The 21,164-nt window shown below is 40.9% G+C and overlaps 1 protein-coding gene across 1 annotated transcript in view; it reads left to right on the forward strand.

The window, feature by feature from the left end:
* Positions 1 to 21,164, forward strand: part of igsf11 (immunoglobulin superfamily member 11) — a 110,304-nt gene that overhangs the window by 65,576 nt on the left and 23,564 nt on the right. The gene's annotated exons all lie outside the window — the stretch shown is intronic.

Below are 21,164 nucleotides of genomic sequence, written 5' to 3' on the forward strand. Positions count from 1 at the left end.
ATATGAGTTTAAATGGGGGGTAAAATTCCATTTGGTTCTAGATTTACTCTGTTTTTCTTGCATTTGGTACTTTGAACTCACATGGTCTAGGATGTCTTTCCAATACAGTGCAGAGGTGTGCTACCTTGTATGAGATCCCATCTCTGAGATAAGACGTTAAACCAAGATCTATCTGCCTATCCAGGTGGATGTTAAAGGTGAACTTTTCAAGGCTGTTTGTAAGACATTACTGCACGCAAACCGACTGCCACTCTCACCTACAAAATATACAGTCATTATATCACTATACTTTACAGCAAAATCCTGTGAATTGCTTTGAGACATACTCTTGGAAAGGTAGAGTTAAATACTTTGGACTGTGGCTTCCTGTGTTTTTAAAAATTATTTCTGGGCACAGAGAGAAAATGGAACAAATAAGGTAGTGTTTTATGGTCTTTTTTAAGTCATAGACTGGGTACTTGAGCAGCACTGATTCACTGTAATCCTACGCTATTCCTTCAGCTTTGCTTCGGCCAGTAAACAGCATCATGTGCTTTTACTTAGACACAGCCACGTCAAATCATTTCCCAGCTTTCAGAGTCCATCTCAGAATGAGAACGAGTCAAGGAGTTACAGTAAGTAGAAAGTCACGTTGTGAATGACATTCAGAATTTGTAAGAAACAAACTGTGAGCTCAAAATCATTCCAAAGAAAAGTGGATAGCCTCCAGTTTGAAATGAATGAAACACATTACTGAGAACTCCCCCCCCACACCCCTCCCTTAAAGGAACAGGCCAACTCAAGCCAACACTTTTATCCTAACTCAATTTGGATGCTAATAGGGGAGGGATAGAGTGTTATTGGTCAATAGATGTTATTTAGCAATCTTTTTTGAATGGCACAATGCAACACATCAGAATTATGTGGGGGAGGGTGTTGGGAGGTGTCACATCCACGAGCAGTATTTGCTCACTGACTGCCTTGACCGCATTTATCAACAATGTGGTATTTTTCACCAATGATAAACAAAACATCCCACATTTCAATATTCACTCCAGAGCCATTCTGTAATCAGAGAGATCAGGGGAACATTAGATAATCTGACATTTACGACTATTCATAAGATGTTGCCTTAAATCTATCACAGCACAAATTCTATCTAACCGATATGAGAGTAAATTAAAGCAACTGTCTGATTCTAAATCTGCAGCAATTCGAGTAATACTAAGGACTGTGGAATAGAAAGACGACTAGATCAGAGTAAAGTATAAGCATGTTTTTTAATTGCCTTTCAATTAATATGAACACATTTTGTAGTTTATGAAGTTTAACCTTTGTAGGATGGTGACCTTAATTCATAAGGTGCAATTGGTAAAAATTGCAATATGTGATGTGGTTAATAGAAGCTGAGTGAGAAGAATCCCTGTCCCAGTGACCCAACTATTATAATAATAATCCTTGTATTTGAATATAGAGCCTTATTATGTCATCGTCTCAAAGCAATTCACAGGATTTACTGTTGTCGTGTCTGTACTTTGTAGGTGAACAAAATACTTTGTATTAAACCAGAATTGTGGGGGCTGGGGGGAGGGATCATGTTCATAGTTTCTGTCTTTAATTACCAACTAGTTTAATTTTTTTTGAGAAAGTAATAATACAACCAGCAATAATTTTAACATCAAAACTTTTATCCCATTATTTCAAACATTGTTCAGCTTCAGTTGGAAATCCGTGGACAAGAAAGTCCTTATGCCTTTGACTATGGTGACTTTCAGACTCTGGGCCTATAAGGGGGAAATATCTATACAAGTGCACATTGTCTAGGTCTCTGCAAGAAAATCCTTGCCCAAATAGTTGCAGAGAAAGATTTTAATTTTAAAGCGATGTTATGATAGTGATTGTTATTTGAGTTCAAAAGTTCAGAGCACCCATTAAAACTTTTTATATTGCAGTGCAAACAGGTCTCATAGTCACATAATCTGAGTCTCGGAGCAAACTAACCCAGTTACTGAAACGTGGATTTGAGAACTAACTTTTTATAGCGCCCTTATCATTGTAAAACATCTTGAAGTGCGAATTACTGTGAAGTGCAGTGACTGTTTTAATAGCCAAATGTGACAGCCATTTGTTTCATTAGGTCCCGCAGACAGCCATGAGGTGAATGGTTGATTAATCCGGAGGATTGTTGAGCTGGGTAGCAAAGACTTTAATGCTGTGTTTATGTTGCTGACAGCAAAGCTGATTTGCTTTCAGCAGCAGAGTGAAATGGAACGGGAATCCTGATTTATCCTTCCTGCTATATATTGCGTTGCATTCAACCCATTAAAAGAATTTCATGGGTCTGCCCAAAATGCAGCTTGTGCATGTACAACGGTCAGCAATGAGGTATTAGCCTCATAATAATACTGAATAATAATGATCCTAGCATTTGATACAGTGCCTTACTGTGTCGTTGAAATAGTTCAAAGCGCTTCATAGAGTTTTTACTGTTCAGTCTCATGGCTGTGTACTTGTAGGTGAACTAAAACGGACTCATTAGTAACATTAAAAGATGGTCAATGTAATGTTTCTGAGAACTTCTGCAGGACCAATATTCTATGAAGGGATACTCAAATACACTCCTCTACAGTTGGCAACTCCAAGGTATCGGTCAGTGCGCTTTAGACCCAAATTCTTTTTTTAAGTCAGTTGCTTACCTGATACACAATCTCTCTGGGGGTCTACTACTGAAACTATGGGTATCCACCATGTTGGTTCAACCCTCATTTATACTGCAGACCTGGGAGTGAAGTGTTTATTATTTGAGAATAGATTTGGTTTAATTGTTGTAAAGTTGAATTTGTTATACAAAATTGCATTTCTGAACTGCCCACTTTGCATATCGCTTCGCTCTTGTTTACAATTTGAATACCATCTGCCGCAGCCTCGCCTATTTCTTAGCAACAGACAATTCTGGAGACAGACATCTGATTGATGTGTCACAGGATTCTGACTGACCTTATGGTTAAGGTTAAGGTCGTGAAGAATGTCAGGCCTTTGAGGTGGACTGCTCTGAGACACTTCCCTGTGTGAAGGGCGCTATAAAAATGCAAGTCGTTGTTGTTGTTGTTGCTCCTGAGTCTTCGATTTGACAACACCCACAATTTATATTTCTGGTGCCCTGCCTAATTTGTTCTATGTTCGTTTGTTTTTAGCAGTACTCACAAAGTCGATCTCCATGATCGGGGGCAGCAATCTTCCCCCCAGCCTTGACATTCTGCAGAAAGATATTTGAATGAATCTTGCATAGTTCTTGATGGAAATGTTTACATAGAAACAAATGAACTTTGCAATGAAAAAGATTCTGCTGAATGATAGATGTGTTCGATGTGTCACATAGAATTGAAATTTCGGTCTGTGTGTCATTACATGTAGTGATAGTCACAGTGCCATCCTTTGACGGGATCTCCCCATTATAATCACCTTCACCATCTTACTTCCCTCGAGTAGATCGAGACCGACCTGCACATTGTCATGTCATCAAAACATCTCAAAGCGCTTCACAGCATATATTATGAGGTGGATTGACTGTGTATTTTGTGGATGAAACAGATGAAATAAACAGCTCCTTTGTTCTGAGTTGAAGTCCCAAAGCTGTGACGTCAAAAGGCAAAGCTTGAATGAACTGAAATATCTAAAATGGTCATTTTCTACTGTATTGTAGTCAATCAGGAGTGAGCAATTTACATTGCAGCGTTGCTGTACATCTGGCACTTGAGAACCATCTAAACGAATATATTGATATAATTTATTTATATCAATGTATTGGTTCGGTTGTCATATGAAATGCCTTGTTATCTTTTGGAGACAAGATCATTTTAACAGGAGATATGCTCAGAAATGCCAAATGGCTCAGAATGGTTTTAACAATATATACGAGTGTCAATCCTACAGTATCTCACCAAAGTTTTATTCTTCATGTTCTCAGCTCATTCGACCATGGATACTGAAGCCGAGTTTTATCCTTACCCAACATCAACACAGATATTGCAGCAGTGATCACTCACTAGCTGTTGATCGTGGAACTTTTGTTATCGGCACAGGACAAGTTAACACAAGATAAGAGCATGCAACTGTGCTAATTTATCAGTGATAGTAGTTAAGAAACAGATTTTGTGATGTTTAATGTTAAACGTGTCACAAAATGGGATTAGGTGGCAGTGCCCTCTTCCTCCAAGACGTAGTCTCTTCCAACTGCATGCTACATAGATTAGGATGACCATACGCTGCCAATTTCCGGGGAATGTCCGGATGAGATATTATGTCCCTGGCCAAATTTGCCCTGACTTGAGTTCAGCAACAAACTGAGCAAAAACAATAAAATTCTAAAACAGATACACTCATCGGAGAAATACAGCCATTAATCCAACAAGCTTCTCCACTACTGCCAGCATCAGGAATTGTGATGAGTTTAAATTTTTATATGTGTCCCTGGATTCAGTTTATAAAATATGGTCGCCCAATCAGAGATCTGTTGGCCACCATCTGCTTTTAATGGTAAGTTGTAGACTTTGGAACATCTTTGAACTCATTTTCCTATTTATTGTTTGTGTTCTGGCCCTGATGTACTAAGTAGGAGCAAAATCCACTCACTCCCTGGCCCGCATGCTTGAACCTAAGGCCTAGACCACTTGAACAATAGTAACAACAACTTGCATTTATATTGCGCCCCTCACGCAGGGTAGCGTCCCAGAGCCAATAAAAACATAATTTGTGGGCTGGGGAAATTTCACCTCTCCCTGGCGGATCATGCTTGTGAACTACTACTAAATGAAGAAACTACATTTAAAAGTGGCTCAAGACTACAATTTACAAGTAAAAATGACTTGTTGGATTCAAGATGGTGACCAATGGATCTGGGCAGATTACGGTCAGGAGATAGCGCTCTCCTGGAGAGGCTCTGCCACCCAGTGGCCATTAGATGTCCACCACTGAACATTGGAAATTCCATTTTTTTAATTATCTTGGGCAATAGCGATGAATCATCACAAATCTTATCCCATTAGATTTATCCACTGAATCATTGGAAATCATCCTCCAGCACACTTTTTATAAAGCACTGACAAGTACAATAGCTTATTGTCAGTCTTTCAGAGTTAAGGTGTGGCCCCTCCCCCCCTCATTTATATAAGAAGCATTTGTCGTGTACATAAATCTATATTTCCCTCTAATGCTTTGAGACAAGGTTGAAGTGTAAGCTGTGATTTCTAAAACAAAGAGCTGTACATGGGCCTCTTTTTTTATTCTTCCTTATTCATTTAACAACAACAAAATTACATTTGTATAGCGTATAGCGCCTTTCACGTCGGGAGGACGTCCCAAGGAAATTTAACTGAATTTCGCCCACAAAATGTACAGTCAATGCACTCTACAGTATATTCTGTGAAGCGCTTTGAAACTTCTCGAAGATGTGATAAGCTGCTATATTAAATGCAAGGATTATTATTATTATTAACTGTACATACAAATAATATTTGCATCCGATATAGCGCCTTAGGACATTAACAAAACATCTCAAAGAGCTTCACAGGATGAATTATAAAGGGTAGTGACCGTCATGTGCTACACTGCCCCTGCACACATTGAAGGTGTTTCTTATTTTGTACACCTGGTCTGTATGATTAGCAAATTTACTTTTCGAACAATCCCCTAAAATTTAAAAACATTTTGTTTGAAAACCTATGAAGAAATGTACAATTTCTGAGATGCACCAAAGGATTTGCAAATAGCAGCCCCTGTTGTTATTAGCATGTGTGACAGGTTAACCCTGTCCTGAGCCTGCTCAGACAACCATTACTCATTGACGCTGATCTCCAGCTGGGTGCCAAGAGCCTCCTTTGGCTGTAATTTGGCTTCAAGGAAGTAGAAACTGAGAGCCGCATCTGAGCTGAGTTCGAGAGGGTTGGTTTAAGAAACATCTAGATATCTTCCGATTTAACTTGGGAATTGTTGGCAAGGATACCAGGACTCCCTTTTCTTTTCAAATGGTGCCATAGGTTCTTTAACATCCACCTGAGCAGACAGAAAGGATCTCAGTTTGATGGAATGTATCTGAAGAATGGCATCTCTAACAATGCAGCTGCCGTCAACACTACATTGGCATGTCAGTCTCCCTCATGTGCTCCAAGATCCCCTATGCGAGACTTGAATCCATAACGTTCTTACCCAGAGGCTAGAGTGTTACCAAGTGAGTCAGGCTGACACCAGGCTTTTGAATGATTCTATTGATCTTGACTCAGCAGTAATGAATCGTGGTAATGAATTCCAGGCCCAACAAACTAAGTGCATAAATTTCTCTTGCCTTTCCCTGATTTGTCACAAAGTCTCTTGACGTTTTTGCATTAACAGTAAAAGTAGAAACGTTGGCATAATGGTAAGTTGTTATGTACTTCATGCCAACAGCCATTATTATGATGGCTTTATTAGCTGCCTTAAGTTTTATTTCAATCCCTCAATAATCCTGTCAGCAAATGTACACCAGACGCTAGTGTCCGATTTCTTTACAACACTCTGGAGAGCACATCATGCACACTTCAAAGCCTCACTACTGTGTAACTGTATCAATGAGAGAATAGTTGATGCCGGCATTAGTCAACAAGAACGCATGCATTTAGGCCACAGCTCTAACATTGTATATGGGTAGAAAGACTATTAATAGTTAAAATCAGATTACAGCAGATTGTCTCCATAGCAACAGGCAACACCTGCTCCCCCTTTCTCAAGTCCTGCTCAGCAATGGCTGATGACAGACAACACACAAACTCCTGCCAGCTGCGGCAGTCTTAATCTGTTTAGAATAACATTAATCAATCCCTAAGATGATTTCAGCAATAAACTCTGCTTGTTTAATAGCTGGGGTTGTTGGTATGTTACGTCACTTTTTCTTTATCACTTCATGTACTTTATAAGAAGAACAACAAAATTATGAACCACTGATGTCACTTATAATAATAATAATAATCCTTGCATTATATGGTATGCTTATCAACTAGCTACTAACTTAACACCTACATTAATAGTAATCCAGAGTAAATAGTTGTGACATTGCATTGGATCATATATTTGTGCCATTCGCAAAAATCTTTTTATGTGCACTTTTGTGAATATGGATCTACAAAACATTTGGCTACTGTACAATTGTAAGTGGATGTTTTGAGCTTCACATTTCCGAAGACCAAAGCAAACTAAAGAGTTAATAGTCAAAATTGTAACATGTGAGCTTATACCTGATGATAACTATCACATTGATCAAAATATAGTCAAAACAGTAGTCAATAGTTGTCACTGATCTTCAGGAATAAACCTTTCCTCCCCCCCACCCACAGCCAAATAATAGCACTGATGTTTTTGCCTATATTTTTAGTCTATGTGATTATTATTACTGATGATAATATCACCCCTTAAATGAATTCCATGCACATGCAGTGACCATTTCATAATTTAAAGTACAAGCTGAAGTAGGGTCGAGAGAAATCAATACAAATAAAATGCAAGATTCAAATCATGTAGCAAAGTTTACAGGTTAAACAAGGAGACATAATATAATACACATTTATATGCAGTAGTTCCTTCCATGTCAGCTTATCTCGAAGCACAATGCTTAACGTATCTTGCATTTAGTATCGCACCTTATCATGTTGGAGGGACATCTCAAAGCACTTCACAGGATTTACTCTGAAATGGAGTGACTGTATTTGTAGGCAAATGCGGCAGCACCATTGTAAACAGCAATGTCCCACAAACAGCCATTAAAAGAATGACCTATTTTATTTAGGGGATTGTTGGCCAGTACACTGGGAGAAACTCTCTTCTGTTTTCAAATAGTGCCATGGGATCTTTAACGTCCACCTGAGCAGACGGAAGCTCGGTTTAACGGTTTATCCGAAGGTTGGCACCCCAGCAGTGCAATACCCTACCCAGCACTGCATGGGAGTGTCAAGTTAAACAATGTGACTTCAAATCCCAACGTGGGACCTGAACTCGCAATCTTCTGACTCAGAGGCGAGAATGCTACCACTGAGCCAAGCTGAATTCCTATAGGACTTCTTGAGTGAAACATCTGGTTTTTCAGTAGTTTTTTAGTAAAGCCAATCAGAAATATGACTGTCCAGCAATTTAGTTTTATTTTATTTGATCTCATTTAATGTTTCACGAAATTCTAATAGGATCTGAATCTGAACTCCATGAAAACACACAATGCATTTTTTTTTGCACAAATGTGCGTTTATGAATCAAACTGCAAAACCCAAACAAATTCACTTTTAGAAGAAATCAGTAATCCTCAGAATCATACATTTCATCAGTGTTAAAGTCTTATCAGGGATCTTGCCATCCCTATTAGTTAGGTTAAAGAGTAGTTATGTAGATTTGCTACAATCCTTTACATGTAAAATAGAATGGTAGAGTGGAATACATTAATTTCTGGGGATGTAATGTCAAAATGAAACAGCCTGTTTGAACAGCTGTTACACAGAAAAACGGTCACTAGTAGATGAATTACAAAGCTATAGTGCTCTACATTTTTTAATTGAATTCTAATACGCTTCCCCAAAATAACTTCAGCCTGCACAATACATCCTCAATTATGTTGAGTGACTGAGATGTAATATTTTTAAGGTTGTAAGAATGAGTATTTGGCTTTATTTGACTTTTTAATGTCCGAAATTTAGATTTTTGTGAGGTTTAAAGCCAAACCTAATGGCATTATTACAAGGATTACAAATGTATTCTACTATTGTTTTTAGATTTTTAATAATGATAATAATAATCCATACATTTGATATAACACTTTTCACGTCTTCTAGATGTCTCAAAGCGCTTCACAGAATATACTGTAAAGTGAATTGACTGTATATTTGCGGGCGAAATGCGGCAGCTAATTGTGCACAGCAGTGTCCCACAAACAGTCGTGGATTGAGTGACCAAATTCTTGATTTTTAAAAAAATTTCTTGAGGGATTATTATCAGGCGTATAGAGTAAGGAAACCTGCCCAAGGTGTCTCGCTTGCGAGGCGAGTGCTCTAACCACTGAGCTGCAGGTTATATGTATACTCACCAGTGTTAGATCAGATAACCATCCCTCCCCAATTGAACTATATAAGATTCCACCCACCCCCTTTACTGCAAAGTGCATTAACATTTTATTAACATGATAAGATGCCATAATAGTATCTTTTTTCTTTTCTACCTGTAATCAACCAAGTGGAGTCCTGTAGCTCAGTGGTTAGAGCACTCGCTTTGCAAGTGAGAGACCTGAGTTCAATTCCAGGCAGAGGGCGAAACCTTGGGCAAGTTTCCTTACTCCACACAGAGCCTAATAATAATCCCTCCAAAACCAAAAGCAATAATAAATTGGTCATTTTCAATCTACAACTGTTTGTGGGACATTGCTGTGCGCAAATGGCTGCCGCGTTCGCCCACAAATATACAGTCAATTCACTTTACAGTGTGTTCTGTGAAGCTCTTTGGGACGTCCTCCCGACGTGAAAAGCGCTATATCAAATGCAAGGATTATTATTATTATTATTAATTAAGGAGGCTGGGCTGAGTTCTGAATGTGTTTCCTGTAAGTGGCAGGGAAATACTCCACTGTTAGAATTCTGTGGCATGTCTACCCATCCATGTTCTACTGTTGATTTGGCCATTTAATCAGTAATTAACTGGGGAAGCACTGCATTATCAGAGATGCTGCCTTTCAGGTGAGATGTTACACCGAGGTCACATCTGCCTGTTCAGATGGATGTTAAACATCACATGGCACTATTTGCAAAGAAAAGGAAGTTTCTCCTGATGTTCTGACCAACTGTTTGTGAAACCTTGCTGCACACAAATTGGCTGCTGTTATTTTCTTGATAGCCACTCCATGTGAAGCACTTTTAGGGTTTCAATGTTATCGATATTACAACAACAACAACTTGGATTTCTATAGCGCCCTCCACCCCGGATGGTGTCTCAGAGCGCTTCACAGTAACGGATCCCGGGGCCGAGCCAGGGAGAGGGGGAGGAAGGTGACCAAAGGCGCGGTCCAAAAGAAAGGTCTTCAGCTGAGACCTGAAAATAGGAAGAGAGGGGATGAGGCGAAGGGAGAGAGGAAGGGAATTCCAGAGCTTTGGGGCGTAGTGGCTGAAGGTATGGCCGCCAATGGTGGAGTGGAGGACTCGGGGGACAAGGCGGAGGCCAGACCTGGTGAAGCGAAGGCAGCGGGCACTATTGTAAGGAGAGGGGAGGTCAGAGTGGTAGGGGGGTGCAGAGGAGTGGAGGGATTTGAAGGCAAAGGTGACGATCTTGAAGTTGATCCTCTCTGGGACAGGCAGCCAGTGCAGTCTGGCAAGGACTGGGGTAATCGGGGAGCGGAGTTTGGTGCGGGTAAGAATGCAGGCGGCAGAGTATTGTATGACCTGGATTTTATGAATGGTAGTGGAGGGGAGACCGGCGAGGAGGGCATTTGAATAGTCCAGCCGAGAGGTGACAAAGGCTTTTGGAGTGAGATATTGGCGGAGACGGGTGATGCGTTGGAGGCGGAAGAAAGCGGTTCTGGCGAGGGACTGGATGTGGGAGAGGAAGGATAATTGGGGGTCGAACCTGATGCCTAGGTTGCGTACAGGTTCAGAGAGTTTTAGGTGGAGGTTGGATAGGTGTAGGAGGTGAGAACCGTGTGATTTTAGACATTGATGAGAGCCAAAAAGTATGGCTTTCGTCTTGTCAACGTTCAGCTGAAGGAAATTCGCGCTCATCCAGCTCATAAGATCTGACAGGCAGGCTGACAGAAAATCAGGGGACTGGGGGTCGCAAAGTGAGGTGGAAAAATAGAGTTGGGTGTCGTCCGCGTACATGTGGAAATGTACCCCATGTCTACGGATGACATCCCCAAGAGGGAGCATATAGATCAGAAAGAGGAGGGGGCCAAGGATGGGGTACCCCACAGGTGAGAGCTGGAGGAAAAGCCATTGGTGCAGATGTACTGTTCCGGTTTGTGAGGTAGGACTCGAACCAGGCGAGTGCGGTCCCACTGAGGTGGATGACGGAGGAAAGGTGGTGGAAGAGGATGGCGTGATCGACTATGTCGAACGCGGCAGAGAGGTCCAGGAGGACGAGGCGGAGGGAGCCCTGGTCACAGATAGAGAGGATGTCATTTGTGACTTTCACAAGCACAGTCTCTGTACTGTGGGCAGGGCGGAAACTGGACTGGAGGGGTTTGAAGCGGAAGTGGAAGGAGAGGTGTGTGCGGAGTTGATTGGCAACAACGTGTTGTGGGACTTTTGCGAGGAAGGGCTGATTTGAAATAGGGTGGTAGTGGCTAGGGTTTGAGGGATCTAGAGAAGGATTTTTGAGGAGGGGGGTGATGACATCCATTTTGAAGGGGGCAGGGACTGATCCAGAGGAGAGGGACTGGTTGATGACATCAGCCAGTAGTGGGCAGAGGAAGGGGAGCTGGGTGACAAGCAAGTTTGTGGGGAGGGGGTCGAGGCAGCAGGTGGTGGATTTCATTGAGGTGATGGTGGGTGAGAGGAAGGAAGGAGAGATGGGGAGGAAGGAATGCAGGATGGGGGTCATGGTAGGAGCTGATGATGGGGAGGGTGAGGGGAACGAAGAGGGCATGGTGGTGGGTAACAAGAGGCAGGAGGATGAGGCTGCCTGGCAGATGTTGTGTATTTTGGATGAAACAAAATCCATGACCCCTTGCACTTGGCATGTGAAGATTGAGAAGGCCTGAGGAGGCGCATGGAGGAGGTAGTGGGTGGTGGAAAAAAGGATTTGGGGATTGTTTTTAGCCTCCAAGATGATGTTGGAGTAGAAGGCCGTTTTGGTACACGTCAAAGAACGGCGGTAGCTGTGGAGATGCTCAAGTCATTGTTGGCGGTGGGCTGTCAGGCCAGTTTTCTGCCATCTGCGCTCGAGCAGACGGGTTTGGGTTTTTAGGGAGCAGAGATGATTGTTATACAAGGGGAATTGGGTGGGTTTGGAGATGGTCCTGGATTTCAGGGGGCGAGGGAGTTGAAGGTGGAGGAGAGGTGATCATGGCGCAGCTTGATGGCTGCTTCAGGATCTCCATGGGTGGAAGGCCAGAGGGATAGGATATTTGAGGATGTGAATGCCTTTGTGAGGGTCTCAGGGGGTAACCTTTTCCATGGGCATTAGAGAATGTTAAGGGCTTGGTGGAGGAGAGAGGGATGTGAGAGGAGAAGGAGATGAGGAAGTGGTCCAAGATAATAATAATAATAATCCTTGCATTTGATATAGCGCTTTTCACGTCGGGAGGATGTCCCAAAGCGCTTCACAGAACACACTGTAAAGTGAATTGACTGTATATTTGTGGGCGAACGTGGCAGCCAATTGCGCATAGCAATGTCCCACAAACAGTCGTAGATTGAAAATGACCAATTTATTATTGTTTTTGGAGGGATTATTATTAGGCGTGTGGAATAAGGAAACTTGCCCAAGGTTTCACCCTGTCTGGAATTGAACTCAGGTCTCTTGCTTGCAAAGCGAGTGCTCTAACCACTGAGCTACAGGACTCCACAAGATGGCCTTGTCCACTATGCTGAGGTTGGAAATGTCAAGGCTGTGGGTGATAACGAGGTCGAGGGCATGGCCACGGTTGTGGGTCGATGAGTTAATGTGAAGAATGAGGTTCAGGGAGGAGAAGAGGATAGTGAAGTCAGAAGAAATGATGCAAGGGGAGTTTAGGTGGAGGTTGAAATCACCCATTATGAGCAGGCGTTCAGAGCAGAGGGACAGGGAAGAGAAGAGAGTAGAGATGTCTGTGTGAAAGGAGCCGGGGGGCTTAGGGGGGTGGTAGACCAGGAGAATTTTCAGTGGAAGAGAGGGATGGAAGAGGGTGAGGTGCTCAAAGGAGGGGAAGCAGCCAGAGGAGTAGGGATAAATACCAAGGGAGGCTTTGGAGATGAGGGCCACCCCACCACCACGTTGGTTTCGACAGGGGGTGTGGTAGAAGGAGTAGCCTGGAGGGGGGGCTTCAACTAGGGTGACGGGGTAATTGGGGGAGAGCCAGGTTTCTGTGAGCCCAAGAATGTCGAGGTGCTTGTCCAGGATGAGGTCATGGATGGTGAGGGCTTTGTTAGAGAGAGAACGGACAATTTGGAGGGAAATGCAGATGAGTTTGCTAGTGGGAGGAGAGGGAGGAGAGAGTAATGTGGAGAGGATTTTAGGGTGTACAAGGAGAGATGGTTGTGGAGAATGTTGGGAGTGGAGAGTTGGGGAGGGTATGTATGAGGGAGGGGGAAGTTGTGTTTGACTTAAGGAGGTAGTTTGTGGGGAGGGAGTGAATGATTGGACACTTGAGGTTGCTTATATCTGATACAACAACAACAATAACAAAATTACATTTTAGAGCACCTTTCACGTCGGGAGGACGTCCCAAAGCGCTGTACAGTCAGATACAAGGATTAATATAATAGTGCCCTGTAAGACCATAAACTCATCTGGTTCACTCAGTCAACCACTAAGACATTGACATGCCTCTGCTCTCTTCAAGCAATACATGGGAACTTTAACATCCACCTGAATAGGCAAATGGAGCCTTGGTTTAATGTTTCCTTGGTAGACTGTCACCTCTAACAATGCAGCACCACCCCATTGCACTGGTTCGGAGTAATGAAAAATACAACAACCATTTGAGGCAAAATCAGCACAATGTTATCTGTCATGATTTAACTGAGGACCCAGCATCAAATGTAAATTGTACCAGGACTGATGTTAGTGGATTAAGTATAAAAGAAAAATCAGATTGAATGATCTGTGGAACTAGTGTAGATATAGATTCTGGTACTTACCATGGCAACGAGCTGGCAGGTTCTCAAAAAGGACTGTTTGCTCTATTATGTATTACTCTGTCATTAGGAATTTCTGAATTGTCAACAAATAAACACAAAATCAATTCAATGAGTATCCAGTGTCAGGGACAACAGAGATTGTTAGCAATTTAAAATAATGCTTGAAAAATATTAAGTTTTTTGGATGGGAAATGTTTAAAACTATAATTAGTTGATAAAGGTACTGTAAGGTTTTGCACTGTCGTTTTGCATTCACCTGCTCTGTCTCCCTCACTCCTCCCCTCGCCTAAGTTTATGTCTGATACTCAGGTTATATTGCTGACATAATAATTGCCATATTTTACCCTTATTGCAAATCATGCGTTCAATGAAAATATATTTGACATGAAGAATTTAAGCAAATCAAACCTTTCTGCTTGGTTCACTGCATACTAATAACACAATAACATTTCTGATTAAAAGTATCTCAGGAATGAGAAAAGCATTTCCTTTAAATAACCTGAATGTTTTGATGGAATACTGTACAATATATAGATGTCTGAGAAAATAATACTTTGAGCAGTTGTTCTATAGCAAAGGAAGATCTGTTAATTGCAAAATTTTGGTCCAGGCTGTACGTTGGAAGTATTTCTCTCCATCAGTCCCAGTAGAATCTGGCTATAATAAGCTTGATGGTTTTAGATTTGTGTGAGCAGCTTTGCTACAACATAACAATACAGAATGCATTCTAATATTTACTGAAGAAGGGCAGAGGCTTAATCCTGATGGCTCCATGAGGAAAAATGCCGAAAAATATGGCCGTAAGCATGGTCGAAGAGGAAGGTTTTCAGGTGGGACTTGAAAGAGGGGAGAGAGGAGGCAAGGTGGAGGAATTGAGGGAGAGTGTTCCAGAGTTTTGGGGCATAGTGGCTGAAAGCATGATCTCCAATGGTGGGGCGGAAGGTGCGAGGGACGAGCAGGAGACCAGTGCCAGTCGAGCGGAGGTGCCAGATAGTGGAATGGGGAGTGAGGAAGTCGGAGAGGTAAGGAAGTGCCAGTGAGTGAAGAGATCTGAACACGTGTGTGAATGCTACATCTCTTGTCGGCAGCACTCAGTTCAATAGACTTTGCTTACGTCAGTTGGATTTGGGGGCATTTTTCCTCACAGAGCCATCAGGATTAAGCCGCTGCCCTTCTTCAGTAAATATTGGAATACATTTTGAAACATGATGGGGGCATTATATTTACTGGTGATGTATTGAAAAATATTAAGGTTTTTGAATGACAATGTTTGAAAATATAATTATTTGATAAAGTGCTATAAGGTTTTGCATGGCTGTTTTGCTATTCACCTGCACTCGCTGTCTCTCTCTCTTCTCCTCCCCTCTCCTATACATAATGTAGCGCATATTCCTGCTCATTCCAACTTGTTTTGATAAGAGTGTTATCAAATGCCGAAAGCTTCATGGTCATTCTAGGACTCACACAGAGTCAATGGTTAAACTGGTTGCTAAGAAGGGTAGTTGATACCAGAATATTGGACTCATTTACGAAAAGACAATCCTTTTTAGTTTGAAAAGTTGGATTCTCAAAGATTACAACTTTTTAATGTTTTTCTTCACCTAATGGAGAAATAAAAAAGTAATCCGAAGAAACATCGAGGAAAATTTAAAAGTAAGAAAAAGTGAGTGAAGTGGTTCCGGTTGTGGTGTCAGCTTGGCTTGCTAGGTAGCACTCTTGTCTCTGTGCCAGAAAGCTGTTGGTTCAAGGCCCGTGTTGAGAATTTGAATTCTTGTTTCAGGCACTGCAGTATGGGGTGGACGTTAAAGATCCTATGGCATTATTCAGAAAAAGAAGGGAGTTTTCCCCTCGTGTCCTGGTCAACAGTCCTCTAAATGAATTGGGCACTCACTTCATGGCTGTTTGTGGAACATCGCTCAGTGCAAATTGACTGCTATGTTTGCCTTTGAATACACAAACAGACTTGACAGCAATTACTTGTGAAGTGCTTTGAGATGTTATAGACACTTTCTCAAAAGCAAGGATTATTAAGCTCTGTTCTAAAAACTGAGAGTTTAACATGATTTTCTGACATCCAAAGCTTTGTGTGATTGCAAACAAGCTAATGGTAACATGTAATTTTCATCCTTAATTATAGCTAGTTCTTCACTAAATAGTTGGTTAACAGAGGTTCTTCATGGCTGACGTCCTTGTGTTGATTACATGCCAAGTATGTCTGTTGTATAAATTGTTATTTGGGAGATGTTCCAATGGAGACTTGAGATTGTGTTCCATAAGCAAGTTAGTTGAGGAGTTCAGCAGCATCTGAAACAGATAGGATGTCTGTTGAGAGAGCTTGCCCAATTAACATTCTGTAATTCTAGTAAACTGTTTAACATTGCTCAAGCTGTCTGCTTGCTGCCAACAGTGACAGAACACGCAATTGTTGAGTGTAAATTAGAGCCATGTCTGATAACAACACACTTTGCTCTGGTTTGACCGGGAGTAATATAATAATTTAGAAATGTTCATACATTTACTGAGAAATGTTTAAAAAGTAACTTAGCTTTGAGGAATGTTGTTAAAAAGGGAACTCTGTATTACTGTTTTTTTTTACCAGAAGGGGTGTGAAATGTTGCCAGTATAACCGCACATTGTTTAAAAATCAAGTTCATATTTGGGCTATGTGCTCCAGGGTCAGTTAGACACGTGTGAGACACTCTTACACATCATGGGATGTTGATCAATTACTGTTCTCAGCAGCAATAGAGAGTTTCTCCTGCTGTGATCTTTGAAAGTGCCAAAGGCCCAGAAAATACAAGATAATGACTCAATGGATGGAATTGCAACTAAATAATAATAAGAGATTGGGTCTTGTATCATATCAAGAAACTCAGGCTAACTGGATGATTCAAGTTCAAGACCAATTAACTTGCCCATCCACCGGTACAACAGAATTGTCTGTGCACTATAAATGATAGTGTAGCATTCCCTTAAGGAATACACACTAGGGTACTTAAGGTAATGACGGATGAAATTGGTCATGTTTTAGCAGGTTTCTTTTGTGAATCATTGGAAATAGGAGTGGTGCGCAAGGATTGGGGAACGTGAGGTGAGTTTATAAAAGGAAAGGGTACCCCAGGGAATAATAAGGCAGTGAGTCTAATGTCTTCTGCTGGGAAAACATTGGATGGTGTCCTGAAGGAGAGAATAATTAAGTACTTGAAGAAATATATAATTAAATTAGCGAGTTAGTTTTGCTTTATGAGAAGACAATTGTGCAATGCTACATGCATAGATAATTTGGAACTGACACAAAAGCAAAGCTGTTTAGCTTTAGTTGTGGTACCAAACTAAGGCTATTTGAAAATAACAGGGAACAGGGTGACCAATTCCAGAGGAATCAGAATAGATTAGGGAATTGAGCGAGTACAGTTGAATGTGCCATTTAATGTGGACAAAAGCAGGATAATGGGATTGGAGAAGGAGAACCAGAATGGAACATAAATCAAATGATATTCATGGTCAAAACAAGAGAAGGATTTTGAAGGTAACTCGTGGATAGATCACTGAAAACATCAGCATAGGATGTGGCAGTACACAGCAAACAAGATCTTGGAGTGTATAGCTGAAGGGATAGAGTACTAGTCACAGCAACTTGTACAGGACACTAGTTGCCCACTACAACAACGACTTGCATTTATATAGCGCCCTTCATGCAGGATAGCGACCCGGTGCACTTGACAGTGACAGGGTCTGACCCTGAGCCAGGAGGAGAGGGAGAGTAGGACGTCATTTCCTGTGATTCAATGTAGCCGGAAGTTTGGGATTAATGGAGGGTAGGGGAACAGCGGTAAGAGATGATTAATATGAGTAGTGCAAAGAAATCTAAGTGGTATGATAGGAAACTGATTGGGACTCGGGTGAATGTAAAATTTAGGAGATTATATGATTTATAAAAATAAGACTTATGCGAGTTTTACTGTACTATGTAAAGGTAATTCGGTGTACAATGTAATTTACCTACAAATACACAGTTCCAGCACTTTACAGTAAAATCCTGAGTAGCATTTTGAGAAGTCTTGACAACATGAAAAGGCACATATCACCTTGTCAAGATTTCTCAAGTGCGCAAATAGTAATAATTCTTGCATTATTATTATCATTATTATCATTATTATTATGTAATGAATAGCTAAAAGGTGAAACAAGAGACAGAAGATTCCCAGGTAAAGAAAGGTATGATGGAAATTGACCAAAAGCAGTGCCACTGTAACAGTATTTTGCATCACTGAACTAATAGTATCCCCAAGCATGAATTAAAATAGCTCATACAGATAGCACAGAATTCTTTAAGCATGACTTATGGAGGTCCTGCCAGCTTCCTGTCCCCCTAAGCATGAGTACTACATTGCCTCATAAAGCTCCGTTTGTTTGTCCATCCAAAACTCTCAATGGGGAAGGAGGGGGGAAAGAATGGAGGGCATTAGTTCAGGATACTGTCGGATGCAAAGTGGCAGCTTGGGAATCTCGTGTTGTGTGACTGGAACTCCAATACTGAGCTGCCCTGAAATGGTGCAGATAGTAAATCGGTCTGCTGAGAGCCCAATGGAGCCTGTGAGAGTATTGTTTGCGATTCTGCATTGTAACATGATCTACTAATGTAAGCAAACATTTCATACAAAATAATGTAAAAATGCACTGTGGCATATGATTGCTGAATTCTGTGCCTGCTATGCGATTTCTGGTGGCACCTCTTGTTGTAAATTGTCTGTGTGAAGCCAATGTTGCTGAACTTTTTCGTAAGCCAAAAGTGGGAGGGACACAGTTTTTTTGCTGCTGATGTTATAGTGCACTTGATACAATTTCAATGATATTTTGCCAGATGTATGTGTGATGTAACCAGGAAATTATCTTTCACTGATTCAGAACCACACATGTAATTCAAAACATAATCCTAGTAGGAGCTTACTGGTACTGATTCGGCTGCGGTAATACGTATGCAATGATAATATAAAATATGTTGCCTGTCAGTCAATAATTACAGAATCAGTCCAGCAACAGTACTGTTGACACCCATTGCGCAATGTGTTTCCCAGGCCATAAGTGACTGGAGAAGCCAGATACTTATTTAATAATAGTAATACTAATAATCCTTGCATTTGATATAGCGCCTTATCACATCTTTGAGACGTCTCAAAGCGCTTCACGGAATATACTGTAAAGTGAATTCTACCAATTCCATCAATTAATATGCCCTTGATCTACTGCTGACTATATTGATTATATCATCTTCAACAGGCAGCAAATTTGCTTACTGTTGCAGTGAAGGTACATAGTTGTTTGAGGCTGAAATATATTTATTTACTAAATGAAAACTTTCACAGTAGGGGATGACAAATGCAGTGGGTAATGTGATAATGATCACAGATTATGAGACATTCTGCTCTTGAAAATGTCCAGATCAATGACTGTGCCCCGCCCCCTCCTGACTTTGTTCCGATGGTTGCACCCAAATGTGCTTGAGGCAGCCATGGAATCAGCTTTGCAGCACCTTTGAACTTGCTGTTAGGTGAATCCCAGCACCTTTAGCGCTGGTTCACAGAATACTGGCTTAATTCAATTTTTAAAGTATCATTACAGCTGTATTCTCCAAACCAGCATAGTAAATGCTGGGATCCACGAGATGACAGGTTCAAAGCCACCGCTGACTAGTTTGATGGATGCCACAAGCAAGTCTGTGTATATCCATTTGAACAAAGTTTGGGGGAGGCCTTCATCAATCATTGACTGGAATATCTCACTATGTTTATAATTATTGCCAGTGATAATTATCACATCACATTTTTCACCCAATGTATCAAAAGCGTTTCTAACTTTCAGTCAATCTCTTAAAGTCCATCACTCAATTTAATGAGACACTTCTGTCTGGAATATTGTTTCTCAGTCTACTAACATGTAGTAAATATGTGTCAGCTTGGCTCAAATGGTAGCATCCTCGCATCTATGAGTCTAAAGGTTGGAAATTTGAAACTCATGGCCTAGGTTGTCACTTCACTGCGATGTTGGGGGAGGGCTGCATTGTTGAAGGTACCGTCTTTTGGATGTGATGTTAAATCGAGTTCCAATTTGCCTGTTCAGATGGACACTATTCGAAAAGAGAAGGGTGATTCTCCCTGTGTACCAATCAACAATCTTCCAGATAAAATTGGTCATTTACTTCATGGCAATTTGTGGGACTTAGCTAATAATAAAATAATCCTTGCATTTGATATAGAGGCTTATCACGTTTTCGAGACCTCTCAAAGCGTTTCACAGAATATACTGTAAAGTAAATTGGCTGTATATTTTGTGGGCGAAATAGCTACGCACAAATTGACTGCTACAAATACACTGCACAGTATATCCTATGAAGCGGCTTGAGATGTTTCAACAAAGTGATAAGATACTGTTTTAAATGCAAGGATTATTATTATTAATATTATTATTATAAGATTCTAAATGGGATAGAGATAGTTTACTTTTCAATTTGCCAACATATCAGGATAAGGGAGCACAGGTACAAGAAACTCCCTAGTTTTACTTCTGTGTCCATTGAATGTGGCAAATTTGATAATACGGTACCTGGTTACATCTCCAATAAAGATTCACATCGACAGCATGTTTCCTTTCACACATTTCAATGTTTAGTTTTTACACTTCATTAAGGGTGACATTCCAGTGCAGGTGAATAATATGTTTCAGGTGAATATTGTATCGATTTTCTGATGAGGTAGTGAAAATGTCAATGCAGAGGAATAGTATCCTGACAAGCAATGCAATGTGGAGAGACATTGAACAGATATGTAGTATTATTGCTCGGAAAACTACATGATTAATGGCTATAATGATTGATGAGATGCACTGCGTTTGAACATTAATTTTCTTTGTATATTGGCCCTGACTTGAAGCCAGGGTTGTACTTTATGAATGCTAAATGCCAATAGTCAAGAACAGTTGATGCGATCTTCCTATCTTTAGAAGGAAAGTGAAAATTAAGCCATCATAGGCAGTCTTCTAATGAGTTGAATTATAGAGGTATGAATGTAGAATAAGTCCGAAATAAAGATGATAATTAGAATGAAGTTCTTCCTTGCGTTGAATTGTATGACTGAATTGTGCAGCAATGTTTGTGGGATTTATTTTACCACATGGTACAGGTGAATATTAGCTTTGTATTGATTTTAAATAAAAACCCAGAGGAGTTTGTAATGCAATAAGATCTGAATCTTAGCACACACCTGCGATTCACACGATATTCACGAACGACTTATGTTTTTCTTCCTAGGTTTATTCGACATTTACTGAGCTTGTTCATTCTATTGGAGCCTTGCA

Source organism: Callorhinchus milii, unplaced genomic scaffold, assembly GCF_018977255.1.
Source record: "Callorhinchus milii isolate IMCB2004 unplaced genomic scaffold, IMCB_Cmil_1.0 Scaffold4, whole genome shotgun sequence".
Taxonomy (NCBI): Eukaryota; Metazoa; Chordata; class Chondrichthyes; order Chimaeriformes; family Callorhinchidae; genus Callorhinchus; species Callorhinchus milii.